Raw genomic sequence first — 11,306 nt, 5'->3', positions numbered from 1 at the left:
TCAAAAGGGCTGAAAAAAGAAGCAAAAGAGCACCTCCGACGAGGATGGGATTCGAACCCACGCGGGCAGAGCCCAATGGATTAGCAGTCCATCGCCTTAACCTCTCGGCCACCTCGCCCGGATACCGACTGCAGCCGCAGCTGGCAGCCAGTAAACTTTCAAAAGGGCTGAAAAAAGAAGCAAAAGAGCACCCCCGACGAGGATGGGATTCGAACCCACGCGGGCAGAGCCCAATGGATTAGCAGTCCATCGCCTTAACCTCTCGGCCACCTCGCCCGGATACAGACAGCAGCCCCAGCTGGCAGCCAGTAGACTTTCAAAAGGGCTGAAAAAAGAAGCAAAAGAGCTCCTCCGACGAGGATGGGATTCGAACCCACGCTGGCAGAGCCCATTGGATTAGCAGTCCATCGCCTTAACCTCTCGGCCACCTCGCCCGGATAACGACTGCAGCCGCAGCTGGCATCCAGTAGACTTTCAAAAGGGCTGAAAAAAGAAGCAAAAGAGCACCTCCGACGAGGATGGGATTCGAACCCACGCGGGCAGAGCCCAATGGATTAGCAGTCCATCGCCTTAACCTCTCGGCCACCTCGCCCGGATACCGACAGCAGCCCCAGCTGGCAGCCAGTAGACTTTCAAAAGGGCTGAAAAAAGAAGCAAAAGCGCTCCTCCGACGAGGATGGGATTCGAACCCACGCGGGCAGAGCCCAATGGATTAGCAGTCCATCGCCTTAACCTCTCGGCCACCTCGCCCGGATACAGACAGCAGCCCCAGCTGGCAGCCAGTAGACTTTCAAAAGGGCTGAAAAAAGAAGCAAAAGAGCTCCTCCGACGAGGATGGGATTCGAACCCACGCGGGCAGAGCCCAATGGATTAGCAGTCCCTAGCCTTAACCTCTCGGCCACCTCGCCCGGTTACAGACAGCAGCCCCAGCTGGCAGCCAGTAGACTTTCAAAAGGGCTGAAAAAAGAAGCAAAAGAGCTCCTCCGACGAGGATGGGATTCGAACCCACGCGGGCAGAGCCCAATGGATTAGCAGTCCATCGCCTTAACCTCTCGGCCACCTCGCCCGGATACCGACTGCAGCGGCAGCTGGCAGCCAGTAGACCTTCAAAAGGGCTGAAAAAAAGAAGCAAAAGAGCTCCTCCGACGAGGATGGGATTCGAACCCACGCGGGCAGAGCCCAATGGATTAGCAGTCCATCGCCTTAACCTCTCGGCCACCTCGCCCGAATACCGACTGCAGCCGCAGCTGGCAGCCAGTAGACTTTCAAAAGGGCTGAAAAAAGAAGCAAAAGCGCTCCTCCGACGAGGATGGGATTCGAACCCACGCGGGCAGAGCCCAATGGATTAGCAGTCCATCGCCTTAACCTCTCGGCCACCTCGCCCGGATACCGACAGCAGCCCCAGCTGGCAGCCAGTAGACTTTCAAAAGGGCTGAAAAAAGAAGCAAAAGAGCTCCTCCGACGAGGATGGGATTCGAACCCACGCGGGCAGAGCCCAATGGATTAGCAGTCCATCGCCTTAACCTCTCGGCCACCTCGCCCGGATACAGACAGCAGCCCCAGCTGGCAGCCAGTAGACTTTCAAAAGGGCTGAAAAAAGAAGCAAAAGAGCTCCTCCGACGAGGATGGGATTCGAACCCACGCGGGCAGAGCCCAATGGATTAGCAGTCCCTCGCCTTAACCTCTCGGCCACCTCGCCCGGATACAGACAGCAGCCCCAGCTGGCAGCCAGTAGACTTTCAAAAGGGCTGAAAAAAGAAGCAAAAGAGCTCCTCCGACGAGGATGGGATTCGAACCCACGCGAGCAGAGCCCAATGGATTAGCAGTCCATCGCCTTAACCTCTCGGCCACCTCGCCCGGATACCGACAGCAGCCCCAGCTGGCAGCCAGTAGACTTTCAAAAGGGCTGAAAAAAGAAGCAAAAGAGCTCCTCCGACGAGGATGGGATTTGAACCCACGCGGGCAGAGCCCAATGGATTAGCAGTCCATCGCCTTAACCTCTCGGCCACCTCGCCCGGATACCGACAGCAGCCCCAGCTGGCAGCCAGTAGACTTTCAAAAGGGCTGAAAAAAGAAGCAAAAGAGCTCCTCCGACGAGGATGGGATTCGAACCCACGCGGGCACAGCCCAATGGATTAGCAGTCGATCGCCTTAACCTCTCGGCCACCTCGCCCGGACACCGACTGCAGCTGCAGCTGGCAGCCAGTAGACTTTCGAAAGGGCTGAAAAAAGAAGTAAAAGAGCACCTCCGACGAGGATGGGATTCGAACCCACGCGGGCAGAGCCCAATGGATTAGCAGTCCATCGCCTTAACCTCTCGGCCACCTCGCCCGGATACCGACAGCAGCCCCAGCTGGCAGCCAGTAGACTTTCAAAAGGGCTGAAAAAAGAAGCAGAAGAGCTCCTCCGACGAGGATGGGATTCGAACCCACGCGGGCAGAGCCCAATGGATTAGCAGTCCATCGCCTTAACCTCTCGGCCACCTCGCCCGGATACAGACAGCAGCCCCAGCTGGCAGCCAGTAGACTTTCAAATGGGCTGAAAAAAGAAGCAAAAGAGCTCCTCCGACGAGGATGGGATTCGAACCCACGCGGGCAGAGCCCAATGGAGTAGCAGTCCCTCGCCTTAACCTCTCGGCCACCTCGCCCGGATACAGACAGCAGCCCCAGCTGGCAGCCAGTAGACTTTCAAAAGGGCTGAAAAAAGAAGTAAAAGAGCACCTCCGACGAGGATGGGATTCGAACCCACGCGGGCAGAGCCCAATGGATTAGCAGTCCATCGCCTTAACCCCTCGGCCACCTCGCCCGGATACCGACAGCAGCCGAAGCTGGCAGCCAGCAGACTTTCAAAAGGGCTGAAAAAAGAAGCAATAGAGCACCTCCGACGAGGATGGGGTTCGAACCCACGCGGGCAGAGCCCAATGGATTAGCAGTCCATCGCCTTAACCTCTCGGCCACCTCGCCCGGATACCGACTGCAGCCGCAGCTGGCAGCCAGTAGACTTTCAAAAGGGCTGAAAAAAAGAAGCAATAGAGCTCCTCCGACGAGGATGGGATTCGAACCCACGCGGGCAGAGCCCAATGGATTAGCAGTACATCGCCTTAACCTCTCGGCCACCTCGCTTTTTTTTTCTTTATTACCGGTAAACAATACATAAAAATCTCTAGCCACACTTTGGCCGAGACAATGGGTTAAAACTTTTTCATGTTAATCAGTTCATCCATAACTGCCACCCAGTCCGGCGGCTGGGGTTGACTGCGGAGAACATCTCTCAGGAAAACTGCACTTTCTATAAAGTTTTCTCTCACTGGTCGCACATTTGCGTCGGCGTGCCTGGCCGCCATTCTCGCTTTCCAGATGCTGTGGAGGCCCAGTAGCATAAACATGTCGTAAGGAACCTCCTCACTTTCTATAGGTAGAAACCGGATGCCATAAGGAGTTACAGGTAGTTCTTTCTTCAATGTTCTTTGCAAGATGTCCCAGTGGAAAACCGGGTCCCAGCAGTCGATAAACACATGTTCGATGGTCTCGGGTTTTTTGCAGAGTATGCAGTCGGTGGTCCAGGGCACAAAAATGCCTTTATCGTTTAGCCATGTTTTCACCGGAAGGGTACCGGTATGAAGTTTAAAGAAAAAGGATTTGACAGTCGGTCTTACCGGCATCTTCTTAACTCGCTTTAACACATCTTTGCCTGGGCCTCCGCAGCAAAAGGAACGGTATAAGGGAGCAGGTATAAATATATCTAGCAAATCTTTGTACAGTTTTTTCCTGGGTACAGCAGATATATACTGTGTAGAAAAGTGAGCGCTCAAAGTGCGAAAGGCTGCCAGAACTTCACGCAAAAAACCTGTTACAGCACGATTCGTGGCCGGGTAACTGGACACAACAAATTTCGGCAACACGTTGCCTAAGCGCACCTGCAACATTGTGCGCAACAAGGGATCGGTTTGATCACGTAGAAACAAAAATCTTGAGACAACTTGCTTCAGAAACAAATTAGAAAGACCAAGGCCGCCCCTTTTGACCGGAAGGAACAGATTAACTCGACTTGTTCGCTCCCAATTTGAGCTCCAAATAAAGACAGCAAACACTCTATGCAGCTTCTGCAGGTTTGCTCGGGTAATGAGCACGAACTGCAATATATACCAAATTCTGGCTATTAAAAATACATTGCACACACTTGCGCGCGCGAAAACAGAAAGGTCACGTCCTTTCCAGCCATCCGCTTTTCTCCTTGCACTCTGCGTTATCTCACCCCACAACTCCGTACTGCTTTTATAGTGCTCCAAGGGTACCCCCAAGTACTTCGCAGGGGCGGTCGTCCATTTCATGTTAGCAAACACGGCAGGTGTGCTGTCCCAATCACCGTGCCAAAAACATATGCACTTATCCCAGTTAATTTCGGACCCAGTCCTTTTGCAATATTCCCCCGCAACTTTCACAACTTCTTTAACGCTTTCTTGATCCGCGCAAAAAACAGCAATATCATCAGCGTAAGCAAGCACTTTTACTTGCGCCGACAGAAGAGTGAAACCGCAGATCCCATCATTGTGCAACAGTGATAACAGAAAAGGCTCAAGGTAGATCGCAAAGAGCAAAGGCGAGAGCGGGCAACCCTGCCTGACCGAAGAACACACAGGTACAGGTTCAGTCAGCTGTTTGTTCACTATAATTCGGGTAACACAGTTGTCATACGCCATCTGTACACCTTGTATTATCACAGAGCCGACGTTGGCATATTCTAGAATGGCGAAAAGAATGTCGTGCGACACTCGATCGAAGGCCTTTGCAAGGTCAAGCTGTATCATGGCAACTCGGCCCCCGAAGGCATCGCAGCATTCAAGAACAGTTCTAGCAATGTGCACATTTGTTCCAATGGTGCGACCTTTAATACCGCACGTTTGGTGGGGCCCTACAAGGTCCTTTATGACCTTTTGCAGTCTGTTGGCAAGAATCTTCATAAACACTTTATAGTCAACGTTGGTTAGGCTTATCGGCCGATAAGCCCCAACGGACAGAAGTTTAGCCTGGTCCTCACTCTTGGGTATTAAAACCACGTGTGCTGTTTTAAATGATGGTGGCATTTTCTTTGTCTCATAAATTTCGGTGAAGACGCAGTGGAGAGCTTGGGTGAGTTCGGCTTTGAACTTATAAAATTCACTACCTAAGCCGTCAGGACCGGGAGATTTTCCGGCACTCAGCTCTTCGATTGCTCTTCCCACTTCGCTTACGCTGATTGGTACCTCCAGCCCTTGTTTTATATCGTCTCCTAGTTTTGGCATACGGGACAAGAACGTGTTTGCAAACCCCTCTTCGTCAAGCCGTCGCCGCCCAAGCAATTCCCGATACTGCTCAACAAACGCCAACTGAATCACTTTGCTATCATTCGTGACCTCGTTTCTGTACCTGATTTGTCTTACTTCGTTCTGAGTCGCGTACTTCTTTTCGTCACTAAGCGAGCGTTTAGTAGGTACTTGGTCAAGCGAGAGACGTTCAGCACGGGCCCGTATCATGGCAGCTGTATACTTGTCTTTTTCGATAATCTCAAGTGTACTTTTTGTATCTCTTATTTCTTTCTTATATCTTCCCGGCTGGGAACTTTCCAGGCTTACGAGCAAGTCAAGTTGGCAATGTAGTTCTTTTTCTTTAACACGTTTATCGTGGCATATGATGCTTGCCCTTTCAATCGCGTTTATTTTCACTTGTTCTTTGAAATCTTCCCACCTAATTACCCAGTTCCCAGGCTCTGCTGATAGCAATGCTTTAATGCATTCATTACCTTTAATGTCAAAGCGTTCATCCTCGAGTAATTGTGCGTTAAACTTCCACAGGTCCCACGAGAAACGAGATTTCTTGTCTTTGTTCCCCAGGGTAAACGTAACTAAGCTGTGGTCGGTAAAAGACATGTGTTTTACCTCGTAGCTATTGCACAAAGGAATCAGATCAAGCGACACATACGCTCTGTCAAGTCTCGCGTGACTTTCACCCTGGAAGTGAGTAAAATGCGGCGCTACCGAAAGAACTTCAGCAACATCATCTAAACCATTTTCTTGCACAATCGAATTCAACAATTCCGCACTTTTGTCACGAAGGAGTCTTTTTGTAATTCTATCCTCTGCTTTACAAACGCAGTTAAAGTCGCCCAAAATCACAATTAACCGCTCACAGCACACATATTGTTCAACGCGCTCAAAAAATTCCTTGCGCTCGTTCTCCCTGTTAGGAGCATACACGCATATGACTCTCCATAGCAAATTGCAATAAAAAAAATCCACTACAACCAAACGGCCAGTTTGACACACAGTTAAATTCTGCTCCAAAATCCCCAGAGAATTCCTAATAAATACAGTACAACCGCCTGATGTGCCAGAGGAATGGCACACATAAACATTGTAGCGTGCCGTAAAAGGCTGCACCATAAGGTCCGCCTGTTCCTGTCTTTCGACTTTCGTCTCCTGTACGGCTATTATGTCTAGGTCATTATCAACGAACAGTCGGCTTAGTTGGTACTGACGCTTCTTGGAAGCCAGTCCCCTGACATTAATTGTTGCAATGCGCAACGCTCTAAGAGGTGTAGAAGCCATCTAGTTTAGGTACAGGAGCCATATGGTGCATACCTCGGGACACAAGGCGACGGTGCGGGTGACTTGCCTAGTCTGAGGTGCTCGATGGGTGCGGTGCCGGTAATCCAAAGTCTCTTGCACAAGTGCCTCTTGCGTATGGACTGGAAAATCAGCCCATGCAGTCCGACACCGAAAAAGGCCATTTCACGCCCACAGAAACCACTCACAGGGCACTCACTCCAACTAAGGCGGCGGCTTAGCCGCCGCTCGTTGATCGCCTTGTACATTCGGCCGCGGTTTCAACGTCGGTCGCCTGACACCAACAGTCTTCTGCGGCGGCTCGTCGCCTTCGCTCACTTTGGGCTCTCCATTCGCACTGTGCTCGTGCGGTCGCTTCCCTGCTTGGTTGCTGGTTGATGCATGTGACACTTCCATGCTGTCACCATGCTGGGGAACGACGGGAGCTGACGCCCCACCGCTCAAGACTTCGTCCGTTGGCGCCTTGACTTCTGCAGGCTGCGCTACCTGTTGCTGCCGCTTACTGCTGGGCTCCTCTACGCTTGTGGATATCTCCGTAGGGGGCACAGCAGGGGCCTTCTCCACGCTGTCCCCTGCCTCTGCTGCAGCGTCTTCCGCGTCAGCCTCGTCCATGACAAGTTCGGACGAAATGTCAGTGTTGACTGGGACGGCAGCACTCGCGTACGTGCGTACGCAGCTGCTTTCTTCGTGCCCGTAGCGACGACAGGCGCCGCATCGTGGAACCTTGCACTCACGGCGAATGTGCCCAGTACCGTGGCAGCGCAGACACAGCGGAGCTCTGCCCGGTACAACCACGAGAGCCAGCTCACCGCCAACCCTGACTTCGTGAGGGAGGTCTTCCAGCTTCACGCCAGGGTTCATTTTCAATGAAACCAAGCGTGTCGTCGACCCCTTGCTGGCGACACCCTGGACGCGCCACCGCTCCTTGGAGACTTCGCTCACCTTGCCGTACGGAGCAAAGGCTACCCTCACGTCTTCGTCGGGCACGTTGTGCAGCAGCCAGTGCAGCTTGACGCGGACGTCCTGGTTTGCCGGGTCGATGACGAGACAGCGGCGGTCCTTGACTTTCAGTTCGCCGGCAGAAAGAATTTTCGTCACCGCCTCAGCACTCGCGAAAGTAACAGCCCATACATGGCTCATGCGATACGCCCCCAAGGCGATAACCTCGGGGAGCAGCATCAGCTGAGCCAGCGCATCCCTGAAATCTTCGACCCGATAAGGACGGGCCCGCACGTCAGTGTGCAAAAAAACTGTGTTTAACACAACACGTCCTGTAGGAAGGGTAGGCAGAATCACCTGATACTCTTCATCCGAGGCAAAAGCCTTGTTTCCGCGGCCAGACATGACCGCTGTAGCTGCTCCAACGGAGCCCGTCATCGCACGTCCGTCACGTTCGGTGGCCGGAAGTCGAATCCACTCGGCCACCTCGTCAGGAAACCGACTTCAGCCGCAGCTGGCAGCCAGCAGACTTTCATAAGGGCTGAAAAAAGAAGTAAAAGAGCACCTCCGACGAGGATGGGATTCGAACCCACGCGGGCAGAGCCCAATAGATTAGCAGTCCATCGCCTTAACCACTCGGCCACCTCGCCCGGATACCGATTGCAGCCGCAGCTGGCAGCCAGTAGACTTTCAAAAGGGCTGAAAAAAGAAGTAAACGAGCACCTCCGATAAGGATGGGATTCGAACCCACGCGGGCAGACCCCAATAGTTTAGCAGTCCATCGCCTTAACGACTCGGCCACCTCGTCCGGTTACCGACTGCAGCCGCAGCTGGCAGCCAGTAGACTTTCTGAAGGGCTGAAAAAAGAAGTAAAAGAGCACCTCCGACGAGGATGGGATTCGAACCCACGCGGGCAGAGCCCAATGGATTAGCAGTCCATCGCCTTAACCTCTCGGCCACCTCGCCCGGATACCGACAGCAGCCGCAGCTGGCAGCCAGTAGACTTTCAAAAGGGCTGAAAAAAAAGAAGCAAAAGAGCACCTCCGACGAGGATGGGATTCGAACCCACGCGGGCAGAGCCCAATGGATTAGCGGTCCATCACCTTAACCTCTCGGCCACCTCGCCCGGATACCGACAGCAGCCGCAGCTGGCAGCCAGTAGACTTTCAAAAGGGCTGAAAAAAAGAAGCAAAAGAGCACCTCCGACGAGGATGGGATTCGAACCCACGCGGGCAGAGCCCAATGGATTAGCAGTCCATCGCCTTAACCTCTCGGCCACCTCGCCCGGATACCGACTGCAGCCGCAGCTGGCAGCCAGTAGACTTTCAAAAGGGCTGAAAAAAGAAGCAAAAGAGCACCTCCGACGAGGATGGGATTCGAACCCACGCGGGCAGAGCCCAATGGATTAGCAGTCCATCGCCTTAACCTCTCGGCCACCTCGCCCGGATACCGACAGCAGCCGCAGCTGGCAGCCAGTAGACTTTCAAAAGGGCTGAAAAAAGAAGCAAAAGAGCACCTACGACGAGGATGGGATTCGAACCCACGCGGGCAGAGCCCAATGGATTAGCAGTCCATCGCCTTAACCTCTCGGCCACCTCGCCCAGATACCGACTGCAGACGCAGCTGGCAGCCAGTAGACTTTCAAAAGAGCTGAAAAAAGAAGTAAAAGAGCACCTCCGACGAGGATGGGATTCGAACCCACGCGGGCAGAGCCCACTGGATTAGCAGTCCATCGCCTTAACCTCTCGGCCACCTCGCCCGGTTACCAACTGCAGGCGCAGCTGGCAGCCAGTAGACTTTCAAAAGGGCTGAAAAAAGAAGTAAAAGAGCACCTACGACGAGGATGGGATTCGAACCCACGCGGGCAGAGCCCAATGGATTAGCAGTCCATCGCCTTAACCTCTCGGCCACCTCGCCCGGATACCGACTGCAGCCGCAGCTGGCAGCCAGTAGACTTTCAAAAAAGCTGAAAAAAGAAGTAAAATAGCACCTCCTCGAGGATGGGATTCGAACCCACGCGGGCAGAGCCAAATGGATTAGCAGTCCATCGCCTTAACCTCTTGGCCACCTCGCCCGGATACCGACTGAAGCCGCAGCTGGCAGCCAGTAGACTTTCAAAAGGGCTGAAAAAAGAAGTAAAAGAGCACCTCCTCGAGGATGGGATTCGAACCCACGCGGGCAGAGCCAAATGGATTAGCAGTCCATCGCCTTAACCTCTTGGCCACCTCGCCCGGATACCGACTGAAGCCGCAGCTGGCAGCCAGTAGACTTTCAAAAGGGCTGAAAAAAGAAGTAAAAGAGCACCTCCGACGAGGATGGGATTCGAACCCACGCGGGCAGAGACCAATGGATTAGCAGTCCATCGCCTTAACCTCTCGGCCACCTCGCCTTTTTTTTCTTTATTACCGGTAAACAATACATAAAAATCTCTAGCCACACTTTGGCCGAGACAATGGGTTAAAACTTTTTCATGTTAATCAGTTCATCCATAACTGCCACCCAGTCCGGCGGCTGGGGTTGACTGCGGAGAACATCTCTCAGGAAAACTGCACTTTCTATAAAGTTTTCTCTCACTGGTCGCACATTTGCGTCGGCGTGCCTGGCCGCCATTCTCGCTTTCCAGATGCTGTGGAGGCCCAGTAGCATAAACATGTCGTAAGGAACCTCCTCACTTTCTATAGGTAGAAACCGGATGCCATAAGGAGTTACAGGTAGTTCTTTCTTCAATGTTCTTTGCGAGATGTCCCAGTGGAAAACCGGGTCCCAGCAGTCGATAACACATGTTCGATGGTCTCGGGTTTTTTGCAGAGTATGCAGTCGGTGGTCCAGGGCACAAAAATGCCTTTATCGTTTAGCCATGTTTTCACCGGAAGGGTACCGGTATGAAGTTTAAAGAAAAAGGATTGGACAGTCGGTCTTACCGGCATCTTCTTAACTCGCTTTAACACATCTTTGCCTGGGCCTCCGCAGCAAAAGGAACGGTATAAGGGAGCAGGTATAAATATATCTAGCAAATCTTTGTACAGTTTTTTCCTGGGTACAGCAGATAGATACTGTGTAGAAAAGTGAGCGCTCAAAGGGCGAAAGGCTGCCACAACTTCACGCAAAAAACCTGTTACAGCACGATTCGTGGCCGGGTAACTGGACACAACAAATTCCGGCAACACGTTGCCTAAGCGCACCTGCAACATTGTGCGCAACAAGGGATCGGTTTGATCACGTAGAAACAAAAATCTTGAGACAACTTGCTTCAGAAACAAATTAGAAAGACCAAGGCCGCCCCTTTTGACCGGAAGGAACAGATTAACTCGACTTGTTCGCTCCCAATTTGAGCTCCAAATAAAGACAGCAAACACTCTATGCAGCTTCTGCAGGTTTGCTCGGGTTATGAGCACGAACTGCAATATATACCAAATTCTGGCTATTAAAAATACATTGCACACACTTGCGCGCGCGAAAACAGAAAGGTCACGTCCTTTCCAGCCATCCGCTTTTCTCCTTGCACTCTGCGTTATCTCACCCCACAACTCCGTACTGCTTTTATAGTGCTCCAAGGGTACCCCCAAGTACTTCGCAGGGGCGGTCGTCCATTTCATGTTAGCAAACACGGCAGGTGTGCTGTCCCAATCACCGTGCCAAAAACATATGCACTTATCCCAGTTAATTTCGGACCCAGTCCTTTTGCAATATTCCCCCGCAACTTTCACAACTTCTTTAACGCTTTCTTGATCCGCGCAAAAAACAGCAATATCATCAGCGTAAGCAA

The 11,306-nt window shown here is 52.4% G+C and overlaps 31 non-coding genes across 31 annotated transcripts; all 31 read right to left on the bottom strand.

The window, feature by feature from the left end:
* Positions 1-36: 36 nt before the first annotated feature.
* TRNAS-GCU (transfer RNA serine (anticodon GCU)) lies at positions 37-118 on the bottom strand. Its single transcript has one exon. It is a non-coding gene; the product is annotated as a tRNA-Ser (tRNA).
* Positions 119-194: 76 nt separating this feature from the next.
* TRNAS-GCU (transfer RNA serine (anticodon GCU)) lies at positions 195-276 on the bottom strand. The gene has a single exon. It is a non-coding gene; the product is annotated as a tRNA-Ser (tRNA).
* Positions 277-352: 76 nt separating this feature from the next.
* On the bottom strand, positions 353-434 carry TRNAS-GCU (transfer RNA serine (anticodon GCU)). Its single transcript has one exon. It is a non-coding gene; the product is annotated as a tRNA-Ser (tRNA).
* Positions 435-510: 76 nt separating this feature from the next.
* On the bottom strand, positions 511-592 carry TRNAS-GCU (transfer RNA serine (anticodon GCU)). Its single transcript has one exon. It is a non-coding gene; the product is annotated as a tRNA-Ser (tRNA).
* A 76-nt stretch (positions 593-668) lies between these two features.
* On the bottom strand, positions 669-750 carry TRNAS-GCU (transfer RNA serine (anticodon GCU)). Its single transcript has one exon. It is a non-coding gene; the product is annotated as a tRNA-Ser (tRNA).
* A 76-nt stretch (positions 751-826) lies between these two features.
* TRNAS-GCU (transfer RNA serine (anticodon GCU)) lies at positions 827-908 on the bottom strand. The gene has a single exon. It is a non-coding gene; the product is annotated as a tRNA-Ser (tRNA).
* A 76-nt stretch (positions 909-984) lies between these two features.
* On the bottom strand, positions 985-1,066 carry TRNAS-GCU (transfer RNA serine (anticodon GCU)). Its single transcript has one exon. It is a non-coding gene; the product is annotated as a tRNA-Ser (tRNA).
* Positions 1,067-1,143: 77 nt separating this feature from the next.
* Positions 1,144-1,225, bottom strand: TRNAS-GCU (transfer RNA serine (anticodon GCU)). The gene has a single exon. It is a non-coding gene; the product is annotated as a tRNA-Ser (tRNA).
* A 76-nt stretch (positions 1,226-1,301) lies between these two features.
* TRNAS-GCU (transfer RNA serine (anticodon GCU)) lies at positions 1,302-1,383 on the bottom strand. Its single transcript has one exon. It is a non-coding gene; the product is annotated as a tRNA-Ser (tRNA).
* Positions 1,384-1,459: 76 nt separating this feature from the next.
* Positions 1,460-1,541, bottom strand: TRNAS-GCU (transfer RNA serine (anticodon GCU)). The gene has a single exon. It is a non-coding gene; the product is annotated as a tRNA-Ser (tRNA).
* A 76-nt stretch (positions 1,542-1,617) lies between these two features.
* TRNAS-GCU (transfer RNA serine (anticodon GCU)) lies at positions 1,618-1,699 on the bottom strand. Its single transcript has one exon. It is a non-coding gene; the product is annotated as a tRNA-Ser (tRNA).
* Positions 1,700-1,775: 76 nt separating this feature from the next.
* TRNAS-GCU (transfer RNA serine (anticodon GCU)) lies at positions 1,776-1,857 on the bottom strand. Its single transcript has one exon. It is a non-coding gene; the product is annotated as a tRNA-Ser (tRNA).
* Positions 1,858-1,933: 76 nt separating this feature from the next.
* On the bottom strand, positions 1,934-2,015 carry TRNAS-GCU (transfer RNA serine (anticodon GCU)). The gene has a single exon. It is a non-coding gene; the product is annotated as a tRNA-Ser (tRNA).
* Positions 2,016-2,091: 76 nt separating this feature from the next.
* Positions 2,092-2,173, bottom strand: TRNAS-GCU (transfer RNA serine (anticodon GCU)). The gene has a single exon. It is a non-coding gene; the product is annotated as a tRNA-Ser (tRNA).
* Positions 2,174-2,249: 76 nt separating this feature from the next.
* Positions 2,250-2,331, bottom strand: TRNAS-GCU (transfer RNA serine (anticodon GCU)). Its single transcript has one exon. It is a non-coding gene; the product is annotated as a tRNA-Ser (tRNA).
* A 76-nt stretch (positions 2,332-2,407) lies between these two features.
* On the bottom strand, positions 2,408-2,489 carry TRNAS-GCU (transfer RNA serine (anticodon GCU)). The gene has a single exon. It is a non-coding gene; the product is annotated as a tRNA-Ser (tRNA).
* Positions 2,490-2,565: 76 nt separating this feature from the next.
* On the bottom strand, positions 2,566-2,647 carry TRNAS-GCU (transfer RNA serine (anticodon GCU)). Its single transcript has one exon. It is a non-coding gene; the product is annotated as a tRNA-Ser (tRNA).
* Positions 2,648-2,723: 76 nt separating this feature from the next.
* TRNAS-GCU (transfer RNA serine (anticodon GCU)) lies at positions 2,724-2,805 on the bottom strand. The gene has a single exon. It is a non-coding gene; the product is annotated as a tRNA-Ser (tRNA).
* Positions 2,806-2,881: 76 nt separating this feature from the next.
* TRNAS-GCU (transfer RNA serine (anticodon GCU)) lies at positions 2,882-2,963 on the bottom strand. Its single transcript has one exon. It is a non-coding gene; the product is annotated as a tRNA-Ser (tRNA).
* A 77-nt stretch (positions 2,964-3,040) lies between these two features.
* Positions 3,041-3,122, bottom strand: TRNAS-GCU (transfer RNA serine (anticodon GCU)). Its single transcript has one exon. It is a non-coding gene; the product is annotated as a tRNA-Ser (tRNA).
* Positions 3,123-8,108: 4,986 nt separating this feature from the next.
* Positions 8,109-8,190, bottom strand: TRNAS-GCU (transfer RNA serine (anticodon GCU)). Its single transcript has one exon. It is a non-coding gene; the product is annotated as a tRNA-Ser (tRNA).
* A 234-nt stretch (positions 8,191-8,424) lies between these two features.
* TRNAS-GCU (transfer RNA serine (anticodon GCU)) lies at positions 8,425-8,506 on the bottom strand. Its single transcript has one exon. It is a non-coding gene; the product is annotated as a tRNA-Ser (tRNA).
* A 78-nt stretch (positions 8,507-8,584) lies between these two features.
* Positions 8,585-8,666, bottom strand: TRNAS-GCU (transfer RNA serine (anticodon GCU)). Its single transcript has one exon. It is a non-coding gene; the product is annotated as a tRNA-Ser (tRNA).
* Positions 8,667-8,743: 77 nt separating this feature from the next.
* On the bottom strand, positions 8,744-8,825 carry TRNAS-GCU (transfer RNA serine (anticodon GCU)). The gene has a single exon. It is a non-coding gene; the product is annotated as a tRNA-Ser (tRNA).
* Positions 8,826-8,901: 76 nt separating this feature from the next.
* Positions 8,902-8,983, bottom strand: TRNAS-GCU (transfer RNA serine (anticodon GCU)). The gene has a single exon. It is a non-coding gene; the product is annotated as a tRNA-Ser (tRNA).
* Positions 8,984-9,059: 76 nt separating this feature from the next.
* TRNAS-GCU (transfer RNA serine (anticodon GCU)) lies at positions 9,060-9,141 on the bottom strand. Its single transcript has one exon. It is a non-coding gene; the product is annotated as a tRNA-Ser (tRNA).
* A 76-nt stretch (positions 9,142-9,217) lies between these two features.
* On the bottom strand, positions 9,218-9,299 carry TRNAS-GCU (transfer RNA serine (anticodon GCU)). The gene has a single exon. It is a non-coding gene; the product is annotated as a tRNA-Ser (tRNA).
* Positions 9,300-9,375: 76 nt separating this feature from the next.
* Positions 9,376-9,457, bottom strand: TRNAS-GCU (transfer RNA serine (anticodon GCU)). Its single transcript has one exon. It is a non-coding gene; the product is annotated as a tRNA-Ser (tRNA).
* Positions 9,458-9,524: 67 nt separating this feature from the next.
* TRNAS-GCU (transfer RNA serine (anticodon GCU)) lies at positions 9,525-9,614 on the bottom strand. The gene has a single exon. It is a non-coding gene; the product is annotated as a tRNA-Ser (tRNA).
* Positions 9,615-9,680: 66 nt separating this feature from the next.
* On the bottom strand, positions 9,681-9,771 carry TRNAS-GCU (transfer RNA serine (anticodon GCU)). Its single transcript has one exon. It is a non-coding gene; the product is annotated as a tRNA-Ser (tRNA).
* A 76-nt stretch (positions 9,772-9,847) lies between these two features.
* On the bottom strand, positions 9,848-9,929 carry TRNAS-GCU (transfer RNA serine (anticodon GCU)). The gene has a single exon. It is a non-coding gene; the product is annotated as a tRNA-Ser (tRNA).
* Between the last annotated feature and the right edge of the window lie 1,377 nt (positions 9,930-11,306).

Source organism: Amblyomma americanum, chromosome 3 (assembly GCF_052857255.1).
Source record: "Amblyomma americanum isolate KBUSLIRL-KWMA chromosome 3, ASM5285725v1, whole genome shotgun sequence".
Classification (NCBI taxonomy): domain Eukaryota; kingdom Metazoa; phylum Arthropoda; class Arachnida; order Ixodida; family Ixodidae; genus Amblyomma; species Amblyomma americanum.
The sequence above is the reverse complement of the archived record's forward strand: the minus strand, read 5'-3'. Positions and strand labels throughout refer to the sequence as shown.